Raw genomic sequence first — 12,661 nt, 5'->3', positions numbered from 1 at the left:
AAGAAAGGAGAGGGAAAAAGAGGAAAGAAAGGAAAATGAGAAGGAAAGAGGGATGGGGAAAAAGGAAGGATGAAAGGAAGAGAGAAAGAGAGGAAAAAAGAAAAAGAAAGAAAAGAAAGGGAAAAAAAAGAAAGGAGGGAGAAAGGGAAGGAAAGCAGGAAAGAAGGGAAAAAGAGCAAGAAGAAGAAAGGAACAAATGAACAAAGAAAAAAGAAAGAAAAGGAAAAAAGGAAAAGAAAAGAGAGAGAAAGAGAAAGAAGGAAAGAAAAAAGGAATAGAGGGAGTAAAGAAAGGAAAAAGGAATGAAAGAGAGAGAAAAGGGGAAAAAAAATCATCTATCAAACGGGAAGCATATGACAGTGCCCTGGAGGCTGCCTTTCAGGTTGAGGTTTTGGACTGTGTAATTGATACCTGGCATTCATGAATTTGCTGCATCGAATTTACTTTGGCATAAGGAAATGTTACATGTTGCTGGTAATCCCCAAATTGGCTGTGTTTTCATAGGCCACATTATGCAAGAAGCCCAATATGCATGTGCCTTTTTTGTGCTTTCGATTGCAAATATTATTTCTTTGGGAGATTAAACTGAACTAAAATTCTACCCCCTACTCCAGTGGAGAGAACAATTCACCATCACTCACTCACTTCAGAGCGCTATTGCCAGAGAGAGCTAATGTTTAGGCGTAAATAGCTCGGAAGAGGAAAATTTATATTCAAAACTGCAGGGCCAAGAGTTGGAACACTGTTCAGTGGAGTTGGAATGTAGGTACTTTGGTTTAATTCCTAGATCTGTCTGATAATATTTATTATTATTTCTATTTTTGTGTAGAGAGGTGGGCATAATCTGCCCTCTAAGTCTTTGACCCAAGATGGGTTCCTAGCCAATAAAGTCATCAGGAATTTTCCTTTTTTCCCCAAACTTGGTCAGATCATTATAACTTGGCCCTAACGAGGTCCAGCTTGTGATTCTGAACCTTATATGGCTCAGCTTAGCTTAAGGTTAGCACTTCCAGTCTCAGATAGCTGTTTGTCACAAGGGAGGTGGGACAGAAGGATGGTAGCTTATCCCTAGTCCAACTTAGAATAATGCTCTGTGGATGATAGATAAATGACATTAATCCATGTCTGAAAGAACAATAGCGAGCAGCAGCTCTCCTTTTTGGAAAGCCTTTATTCAACAACACGCATTTATTGAATTTATAAAATGTGCTATCCTAGATACTAGTCACTGGGGAGATCCAAAGATAAATAAGACACAAGTCTGGTCTCAAGCAGTATATAGTCTACAGTATCCTGCCTGAGCATTAGAAACATATAAATGTGGGATGTTATAGTCTTTATTAATTCAATTCAACAAGCATTTTATTCATTGCATTCAGACATAGGATTTTATAAAGGCGACCTTGTCCAAAATCATATTTTACAAGTGAAATAAATGAGCTTCAGAAAGAGTAATTGATTCGTCTAAGGATACAGGTGATAAATGGAAGAGCTGGAATTAGAAACCAGGTCCTTTAAATTGTCATTCTGTTTTTTGCCCTATTAATGCTTACTATGTGCAAGACCCTGGGTAGTATCCAAAGCCAGCCTTGTATTATTATATATTTTAGACATATGTACTATATTATAGATATATAATCCATCTATTTATCTTCCTATCATTTTGTTTATCAGTCTGGTTCTCTGTTTACCAATCTATCTTCCTTCATCCTATCTCTCTATTCATCTATCTATTTGGCTGTCTATTTATCTGGTTATCAAGCTGGCTATCTGTTATCAATCTGTCTTCTTCCTAACTATCTGGAATCAAAAGCATTTCTATCTATCTATCCATCCATTCATAACCTATCTTCCTTCTTAGCTATCTTTTTGTTTATCAGTCTGGCTATCTGTTTATCGATCTATCTTCTTTCTTCCTTCTATCTGGCTATTCATCTGTCTATCAATCTGTCTGCCAATTTTTCTGCCTTCTTCCTATCTATCAATTTGGAATCAAACATTTTCTTTCTTTCTTTCTTTCTTTCTTTCTTTCTTTCTTTCTTTCTTTCTTTCTTTCTTTCTTTCTTTCTCTCTCTCTCTCTCTCTCTCTCTCTCTCTCTCTCTCTTTTGCTTTTTTGCTTTCTTGCTTTCTTGCTATCCATCTACCAGGTATCTTTCTATATACTGATGTAGATGAATATGTACATTGATAGACTAAAGAACCCCAATCCTCTTCTATTCAATGACACTGTTTTTTGAGGAAGACACTTCATCTTGCTTCAAGAAATTTTCTCTCACTGTTCACTGAAATGTTCTTCTTCCTTATCTCTACCTTCTGGCTTCCTTTGCATCCTTTAAATCCCAGAATAAAATCTTACTTTCTACAAGAAGTTTAATCCTAGTGCCTTCTTTCTTTTAATTATTTCCAATTTACTCTCAATATAACAGTTATTTGCATGATGTCTCCCTGATTAGATTGTAAGCTCCTTGAGGAGGGGGACTAACTTCTGCCTCTTTTTGTATCCCTAGTGTTTAGGGTAATACCTGGCAAATAGTAGGTGCTTAATAAATGTTTATTGATTGATTTTTTATTAGTCAGTCTGGCTATATATCTATATGTCTATCTGTCTTTCTATTTATCTTATCTATCTATCTGTGTTTGTCTTTTGTCTATCTGCCTATCTATCATCTATCAACTTATTTAACTACTATCTATCTATTCATCCATTTATCCATGTATCTATCTTTAGAAAGCATCCAGTTCAACCCTTTCATTTTTCCTCTCATGGAGAAACTGAGGCCAAGGGACATTAAGTGGCTTGCTCCAGATCAAACAAATAATCATCAGCGGATGCAGGGCTTATATCCAGATCCTCTGACCCCAGATTCAGTCCTCTGTCCAGCCCAATATTTCCTACATATTTTATAGACTTCACCAAGAACACAAAAAGAATTGTTTTGAGACAGGCTAAAAGCGTTATTTCAATGCAGAATATTTCTATCGACCGATAGTCCTTGAAATTTTGATGTAGCTCCCTACAGGGGGAAAAAAAAGCATTTCTTTTTCTAGTAGTGACTCCAAAAGCAAGTTCTGAATAGGGAAAAAGGATAAAGACACCTTCCATGCACACCTAACTCAAAACTCATCAAGTCAGACAAAAGCGAACTTGTTCTATTTCTTGTGTGAATGATGCTTAACAAGGTCCCACAATTAGAAATTGGAAAAAAAATCCCTTCTCTGACAATGGAATTAAAGAAAATGGAAAAAAAAGATACTGAAAAGCAAAATATGCCTGTAATTATGAAGACTTTGAACAGTGTTGTACAACATGCATTAGCCATTCCTCACAAATGAATTTGAAAATGAAATCAAAAGCATTTTTTAAGGAAACCAAAGCTTTATTGCTTTCCTAATTTGAAGAGTTAGTGTATCTGAAGCTCCTTTGGAGGGTTGAGGGTGGGCTAGACCATTTGTTTCTCTGCTTTCTCATACCTTTGTCATTTTAACTCATCTTTGAACTTTTTTTCATAATATTTTTTCTTTCTTTCATTCTTGTTTTTTATTATCCCTTTACACACACACACACACACACACACACACACACACACACACACACACCGTTTTAGCTTTATCACCTGTCTCCGGAGATAATTATGATCTTCTGGAGACAAGCAGTGAGGGTCAGGGACAGCTTCATTAGGTAAAACTAGCAAGTGCTTTGTTTATGGAGAAAAGAAAGAGGGCTCTGGATCTCAGATAATTAAAAGGCAGAGTAGTTTTCTCTCTAGGTCAGAGGAAGAAATGCCATCGTGCTCTGAGGAAGGATGATAGTGGGATCCAAGAGAAACCATCCCTGCTCCCAAGTGATTTGCTCATATTATTTCATAATTGTAGTCTTTCTCTGATCTTCAGGAACCTGGACTGGTAATAGTAGTTATTAACTATATGCTCCAGGTAATCACTCTCCTTTGATTTAAGTGTTTTGGCGGAACAAATAATCAATGGGACTTATTAATCATTTCCCATTTATAAAATCCCTTGAATCTTTTTCCACTGAATCTACTTGTAATATATTAGAACACTGAATTTAAAATGGGAACTTTTAGGTTTGAATCTGTGGGCAAAGTCACTTGAGATCTTTAGGTCCCAGTTTTTTGAGCAGTAATGTAATATAGGCTTTGGACTTGGGACTCCCCTCAAACTGTACTCCTACTGGCAGATTGGGTTCCCTGATAGCAGTTGAAACAACTTCCTTTAGGGTTCTAGAGACAGTCCTGAGGGATTGGGGTGGTTTTCTCATACTCTAGTTCTTGAGCCCCACTGGTATACCTCACTATATGATTATCAGTTAATATCAATATGAGTCCGATTTAATTAGCTCTTAGTCAAGCATATTTACTAAGGTGATATAGTAAGAACTGGGGGCAGAAAACATTCCTCACAAATGTCGGTGACACCTTCTTCCCCCAAGTATGTGTAGTCTGAGGAAAAGTGGGATTAAATTTAGAGTACGAGTGGTGGAGATAATAGCTTACAACTTTGAAAGTAATTTTGCTAGAATCCTCAAAATGTTTTCCTTAAAGAAAAAAAAAAGAAAAAAGGAAAGAGAAACAAGCATTTATTAAGCTCCAACTATGCGCCAGGTATTGTTGAGTTCATAAATATTATCTCATTGGTCTATGCAACAAATTTCGAACATAGGTGCAATTATGACCCCCATTTTATAATTGAAGAAACAAAAGCAGACAGCCTTGAAACTATTTGTCCAGGTTCCATAGCCACCAGATACATAAGACCAGATTGAATTCAGGTTTTCTGACTCCAGGCCCAGTGGATCTTAGTTGGAGTCAGGAAGACCTGAGTTGAAATTTCAATTTAGATTACTAGCTGTGTGACCCTGATGTAGTCATTTAATCCTGTTTGCCTTAATCCTGTGGAGAAGGACATGGCAAACCACTCCAATATCTTTGTCAAGAAAACCCCATGGACAGTATTGATGTGCTATGGGGAAAGGGGGACCAAAAAGTCAGATGTGACAGATTGATTGTACAGCCACAAGGTATGTTCCATCTTTGCTCCTGGATTTCTTCTAGCTTGTTTGAAGCTGCCCCTTCTCAGTATGTCCAGCTTGTCCTAACATTGCCTCTAGGAGCTGCTGTCTTGAAGACACTGTTAGGACACTGCTGAAAAGTCCAAATTCTTGCCCTTCAGTCTCTAAAGTTTGTAAAACCCTTTTCTCACAATGATTCTGTGAGGTAAGGGGTGGGAAGGTTGTCTTAATTTTCCTGATGAGGAAACATTTTAGAGAGTAAAAGTCCCTTGACCAAGAAAACCCAGAAAGTGAGTGTTGGAGCTGTGAGCAAACTGAGATTTCCTGACTCTGGGGAAAATGCTAAGCTCATGGGATCAAAAGTTGGGAGAAATCTTCAACACCACTGAGTCAATCCTACTCTTATTTTCCCAAGAAAATGGAGGCTTCCTGGTCAAAATCACTCAATAAATTGTAAATAGTAAAGATTTGAGCCACGACCCTCACTTCCACTTCAGAGCCCTTTCCCCTTTTCTGTGCTATAGAGTGAGGACAATTTGATTACTTAAAATGCTGTATAAATGCTAGTCCTTATAATTCTCCAAATTCATAAGTTCAGCATTTTTGAAAAGTGGGGAATATTAGGCTTCTTCAATAACAAGATTGATATAAATTAGGCACATTGGAACAATCTGTCTTTCTTTTACTCCTCTCTATGTGGGGTATGGATACAAGAGCATCTTCTCCTCAATCCCCCGCATCATTCATTACTGACTCATGTGGTGGGAGACAACTCTACATCCGTCAACTCAGGTGGGCTGGAAAATTGGATAAAAGCAGCCTTTCCTGAAATCTGGATGCTGCCTTTGAGCTGAGACCAAAAAAGGAAACAGACGATCAATATCAGGCCTTCGACTTTGTGCTCCCACAGCGGAGCTGCCCAAGGAGAGGAATGAAGCTGGAGTGCTTGACTTTGGGGATCATGACCCCACAGACAATGGGGACTCTTAGGCACGCAGTGTAGAATGAAGGCTACCCTGGAGGAATGGCCAGGTTATGAGCTTTACTCACGCTCCTGTGTGCCCAAGTCTCACTTAACCAGCTACCACTCACATTGACAGCTGCCAGAAAACTTTAAATTGTACCCATGTGTGGTTTAGGGATGGAGAGGGGCCTGGCAACTGGAGAGGGAGAACACCTTTCTGTGGTGGAGGGGGAGAGTGAGAAAGAGAGCATGAGATCTCTCTCCAGTGAGAGTCCCTACTTTGAAACCCACCTGGGACGTAATTATCTGTGTGACACTGGGTCAGTCACAACCTCCCTGGACCTCAGTTCTGGTCTTTGGAAAATGAAGTGGTTGGTCTAGATGATGGCTAAGACCTCATGTGGTCTTCATGCTTAATATTATATATAGAGGAAAGGACAAAGCTGAAGTAAGATCCAGGACCTCGAGGCCTTAGTGAGTACTTCTCCTATCTGTCCTGGACAACCTCCTTCATAAAGTGGCTCACTTCTTCATTGTTCCCTCTGGCCTTTCCTTCCTTCCTTCTTTCCTTCTTTCCTTCTTTCCTTCTTTCCTTCCTTCCTTCCTTCCTTCCTTCCTTCCTTCTTTACTTCCTTCCTTCCTTCTTTACTTCTCCTTCCTTCTTTCCTTTTCCCTTCTTTTCCTTTCCTCCTTTCCCCAACTCTTTCATATTTATGTATGTAGTTCAGAATCTGCTGAAACTTACTCTACCCATGCCATAACTTTTATGATTTTAGAGAGTTGCCTGGAGCACCAAGAGGCTCAATAATGTGCCCCAAATCCCATAGCTTATGGTGTCAAAGACAAGACTTGACTCCAAGTCTTCCTCATTCTGAGTCCAGCTCTCTAAAGGAGCCATAACTAGCAAAGGACCACTGAAGCTTTGGTTCTTTACACTGAATTTAGTGGGTGCTAACATCTTTATGAACCTTTAGCAGAAAACAGAACTTAGCATGAAGTTAGCAAGAATGAGAAGTTAAATAAGTTTTAAAAAATAAGTTGTGATAAATTTAGTAAAATAATAAATAAATAAAATATTTAATAAAAATAAATGAATGCAATATTTAATATCTTAATAAATAAGTTAAAAAGAATGAAAGGTTTAATAATAAGTTAAATCTGATGACGCAGATAAATTCCACTCCCATCCTACCAGTGATAGTTTTCTCATCCTCATCAGTATGATTTGTCAGCATCCACGGTCTCTGTTTAATCTCCTCATTCTTCACTCTCTACTCAAGTGATTTATCCCACTTGGCCAGGTGTGATTTGTGGAACTTACTCAAGCATAAAAAATCCTACTTTCATCTCTCTCTTTATCCAGAACACGTTTGCCCTCTGTGGGGTAGATAGTGAAAATATTATTGTCCATATTTTACAGATAAAGGAATTAAGGCTGAGAGATGAGAGGCGACTATGGAAAAAGTTAGGGTTAGTAACTAAAGGCCTTGGAATCAAGAGGGAAGAAAAAGAGAGAAGAGGAGGGAAGAAGGAAAGAAAGAAGGAAGGGAGGAAGGAAGGAAGGAAGGAGAGAAGGAGAAAAGAAGGAAGAAAGGAAGGAAGGAAGGAGAGAGGAAGGGAGAGAGGGAAGGAAGAAGGGAACTTACTAGCTATGTGATCCTGACCAAGTCTCTTCCAAGTGTCCTCACTGGTAAAATATGGTTGGTAAGAATCTGAGGTCCTTTCCCCACACAGTTGTTCTGTGGATTGAGTGAGAAGATGAATATAAAGTACTGGGTTAATTTCAGTTACTCTTATTGTTATTGCTCATGGGGATAGCCCTAGTAAGTCCTGGAGGTGGGATTTGAACTCATGTTTTTTTATGCTATGTCTGTTGTTGTTGAGTCATTTCAGTAATGTCCAACTCTTCATGACCTCACTTGGGGTTTTCTTGATAAATATATTAGAGTAGCTTGCCATTTTCTTCTCCAGTTCATTTTACAGATGAAGAAACTGAGGCAAAGTGACTTGCCCAGACTCACATGGTTAGTAGTGTCTGAGGCTGGATTTGAACTTGGGTCTTCCTGACCATGTCCAAAGCTCCATCCACTGAGAGTATGGATTAAAATTAGATAGATTGGGAAGTAATAGAGTAGGGATACGATCTAAACCACTGAAAAGAAATTCTTTGCCTGTGATGTCACAGATTCATCCATGATAATTTAAAGTCTTTTTTTTCCCCCCCTGAGGTAATTGGGGTTAAGTGACTTGCCCAGAGTCCCACAGCCAGGAAGTGTTAAGTGTCTGAGGTCACACTTGAACTCAAGTCCTCAGGATTTCCAGGCTGGTGCTCTATCCACTGCACCACCTGGCTGCTCTGGTTTAAAGTCTTAATAGTAATCTGATCTGTCCTAAAGTATACCGAGTTCTTCCAAAGGTAATGGGTCCCCCTGCAGCAAGTGCTTCATCCCCCCATTGCTTCATCAACCACAATTACCAAAGACCCAGAAAGTAAAATTCTCAACAATGAAGTCCTTAACACCAACAAGTAGATTAACATTTGCAATGGAGATGATTTTATTATTTATTATTTAAGAATAATTTATTATTCTTATTATATATATATATATATATATATATATATATATAATATAATTATTATTTAAGAATAGCGCTTCTGTACCCTAAAGACCAGAAGACCTTTTCATCGCCCTGTAGCTATTCCCTTCTGTACATCCTGTCTCCTTCTCTTAGATTATTGTGCTCTTCTCACAACACTTTGCACACAGGGAGCACTGAATAAACGCTCATTCCTTCCCCATCGCTTGAGGTTTGGGAGAAAGGTCAGGTACCATTTGCCAACAATGTTGTCTAGAAGATTCATGTTTTAGATACACAGGCTGGTCCAGGTGACCTCGGGGGTCTCCCAGAGCTGAGATTCTCTGGTTCGATGGGATCCACCTCCCTGAGAATTTCTAAATTAAAGCTCACTCTGTAGACCACATACAGGTTGCTTGGACGTTGCTGAAACTGTCCATTGAGCACACATTATCCTTGTCCCTAATCTAGGAGGGCATCGGTAAGTGGTTTTGCCTAGCTTCCTATGGAGACTGCAAGATATATACAAATTAAGAGAACTGTCTTAGGTTATGGCAGCTGAGCAACCTAGCATCTATCTTCATGTCATCTTTCCATTAATTAATTTCATTACAGGCTTATGAACTACATCCTTCATTCCAACCGGTTTGCAGTTGGCACGGGGCCTGAATAAAGGCTGATTTGCATGCAGCTCCAGGCTCTCACTTTTCTGTTATTAATTATAACAAGAATTTGAAAGCTGACCGAGAGCATTTGTTAGGTGGTTTTGCATAATATAAATCTCATTCGAATGGGGGTCCATTTCTTTTTTGCAGAATTTCTTATGGGTTTCACATAGGTCTACATAGCTCTCTTAGAAAATCTGGGTACCCTGCTTCTTGGCTGTGGAACTCAAATGTTTAGTGAAGTGACTGATTCCAAAGCAATTAGAAAGCTGGACTTAATGTCAGAAAGATGTGAGTTCAAATCCAGCTACAAACATTGGTTTACTTTATGACTGCACAAATAATTTCAGTCCTTGGTCTTTTCCCCCATAAAATGAGGAAAATAAAAGCACCCATTTCAAAGGGCTACTATAAGAAGAAAATAATCTAATATATAAAGTGCTTTGTAAATATTAAGTATTATTGTTGTTACCTCAGATCGGCACTATGTATCCTTTGTAGGATCTATCCTACAAATTCAATTCATCATTTCTTTTCTTTTTTGTTCTAAATAGTATTTTGTTTTTCTAAATACGTGTAAAGATAGTTTTCAACATTCATCTTTGCAAAACCTTGTTTTCCAAATTTTTCTCCCTCTCCTTCCTCTTCCCCTAAATAAGCAATATAGGTTAAACATGTGCCATTCTTCTAAACATATTTCTATATTTGTCACAAAGCATCATTTCTTAAATAAGGTCATTCCTTCCTATGGTTAACCATGGTAAATCTCCCTTGGAATGACTTTGTATATAAGGTCATAGAATCTAGAGAGCCTAAATCACAGAAATCATCTAGTCCAATCTTTCCACTTTACAGATGAGGGAACTGAGGCCAGGGGAGCTTGCTTTACTTGGACAAGGCCACAAATATTTTGCATAGTCTTAATATTTACTTATCTGTGTACATATTCTGTTTTCCCAATAGAATTTAATCTTCCTGAAGGCAGAGATAATTTTCAATATTTTCTAATCCCTAACACCTAAAACAAGGCTTTGTTCATAGTGCCTAGTGGATAGAAATATAAACATACAGTCAGAAAGACTCAAATTTAAATTGGGGCTCAGGTACTTGCTAACTGTGTGATCCTGGGTGAGTCACTTCCTACCTGCCTCAGTTTCCTCCTCTGTTAAATGATGATAATAATAGCATCTATCTCACAGTTGTTGTGAGGATAAAATGAAATGTTTGCAAACCTTAAAGTGCTATGTGTAAACAAAAGATATTATTGTTAATATTATTGCTGCTATTGTTCAGTTGCTTTCAGTTGCAACAAATCCCATTTGTTTTGTTTTGTTTTGGGGTTTTTTTTGATCAATGATACAGGAATAGTTTTCAATTTCTTTCTCCAATTCATTTTAGAGAGGAGGAAACTGAGGCAAAAGGAGTTAAGTGTCTTATTCAGGGTGACACAACTAACAAGTATCTGAGACCAGATTGATTCCAGGTCTCCAACACTCTATCCATCCACTGTGCCATCTCACCATCCTGTTATCGTTATTACTTAATAATGATTACTTATTAAATTAAACATGATTACTTAATAATTGTTGTATTGAATTGATATGACTTCCCTTATCCTGTTCTTTTTATGTCTACAGCCTTTTGCTGCCTTTACCTATAACAAATAGTAAAAATAATTATTATCATGACAGTTCAGAGGAGGGAGAGATTATTGGTGAGAGAGCTGTAAAAATAACAGGACATTGGGGAACAGAACATTGAAGCAACTTCCTTGGCACAAAAGCTTCTGGTTATGCTGCCTTTGGATCTGCCATCTTTGTTGGATCCTTATTATCTTTTCCCTTCTCAGTTTTTCCCTCCTCACACAACCTCAGATAAAGCTGTCCTCAAATCCTGCCCTCAAAGAATTTCTATTATATTGAGAGAGAGAATATATACATATATAAATATCTTTATATATGATATATATACACATATATACGTGTCTTTATATAAGATATACAATTATAGTTTAAAATGTATTATAAGCACTTATACAGATGTAATATGTATATGATCATATGTTATATAAGTATATGTGTATGATATTTTCACTTCCTTTCTCCCTTTTCTCTTAACTCTCTTTTAATCTGCCTTCTAACTATCATTCAACTGAAAGGGCTCTCTCCAAGTTACCAAGGATCTCTTACTTGCCAAATCCCATTGTATTTGGATCCCATTGGCCTTTTCTCCAACCTCATTCCTCTTGAACTCTTGGCAGCTTTTGATACTGAATCATCTTTCCCTCTTTGTTACTCGCTTCTCTCTACGTTTCCTTGCTAATTACTTTATTCTCCTTGTCCTTCAGTCTGTCTTAATGCTCTTTCTCAGTCTCTGTTGCTGGATCTTCATGCAAGTTACACAAGTTAAATAGATGGGTATCCCCAAAGAGTCTGTCCTCGGCTCTCTTCTCCCTATATATTCATTCACTTAGTGATCTCATCAAATCTCACCTTTTAATTATTCTCTCAGTGCTCATGATTCTCAGATCTACTTGTAGAGCCTGAAAGAATGTAAAATTTATCATCATAATATTAAACTCTCTAATAGGTTTGTAGCACATATGTGGGCATATATATACTTACATGCATATATCTTTGCATATCTACATATATACATATCTATTCATCCATCAATAGATATAGACACATATTTATCAGTTGTGGACATCAGGATAATTTTTGCTTTTTATATCCACAATACCTCATTGTCTTTGTTTAATCCATGCAAAGAAAACAGGGGTCCCCAACTCCCCCCACCCCTTTTTAGAAAAGCAGCAATGGAGTAAGTATAGGGTTTTGTTTGGATTCAGTCTTTGCCACGTAATTGCTGGAAACTCTGGGCAAGCTATTGCCTCTCTCTGAAATGGTTCCCAATATGTAAAATGGATATCTTTGTATCTGTAATGACTACTTCCCACCAGTGAGGGAGGCTCAAATAAAATCATGCTTGCAATGTACTTTTCAAACTTTAGAGCACTATGTAAATGTCAGTTATTATTATGGAACGACTAAGAAATTATGAATAGTAGTCTTGGGTGATACATCTGGGAGGTGTGTGTGTGTGTGTGTGTGTGTGTGTGTGTACAGGCACGTTATGTGAGGGTAAGAAGGGAGTAGACAGAGAGACTGACAGAGAAACAGGCAAAGATATTGGGAGATAAAAATGAGAGGGAAAGACAGGGATAGAGACAGAGATAGAGAGACAGAGAGAAAAGGAGAGAAGAGAAAGGAAAGAAAGAGAAGGGAAGGAAAAGGAAGAAGAGAGAGGAGAGAGAAGGGAGAGAAAGACTCATGGATATCTATATCTATATACAGAGAAAGAGAGACAGAGATAGAGACAGAGAAATACAGAGAGAAGCAGAGAAACCAGAGTGACAAATACAG

General features: G+C 37.9%; 1 protein-coding gene across 3 annotated transcripts in view; it reads left to right on the top strand.

Annotated features, from left to right (window-relative positions):
- The window catches only part of ADGRD1 (adhesion G protein-coupled receptor D1), a 437,033-nt gene that overhangs the window by 329,934 nt on the left and 94,438 nt on the right, over nt 1-12,661 (top strand). The window lies entirely within an intron of this gene.

The sequence above is a fragment of the Sarcophilus harrisii genome, chromosome 1, assembly GCF_902635505.1.
Source record: "Sarcophilus harrisii chromosome 1, mSarHar1.11, whole genome shotgun sequence".
Classification (NCBI taxonomy): domain Eukaryota; kingdom Metazoa; phylum Chordata; class Mammalia; order Dasyuromorphia; family Dasyuridae; genus Sarcophilus; species Sarcophilus harrisii.
This window is presented reverse-complemented; position numbering and strand designations above follow the sequence as displayed.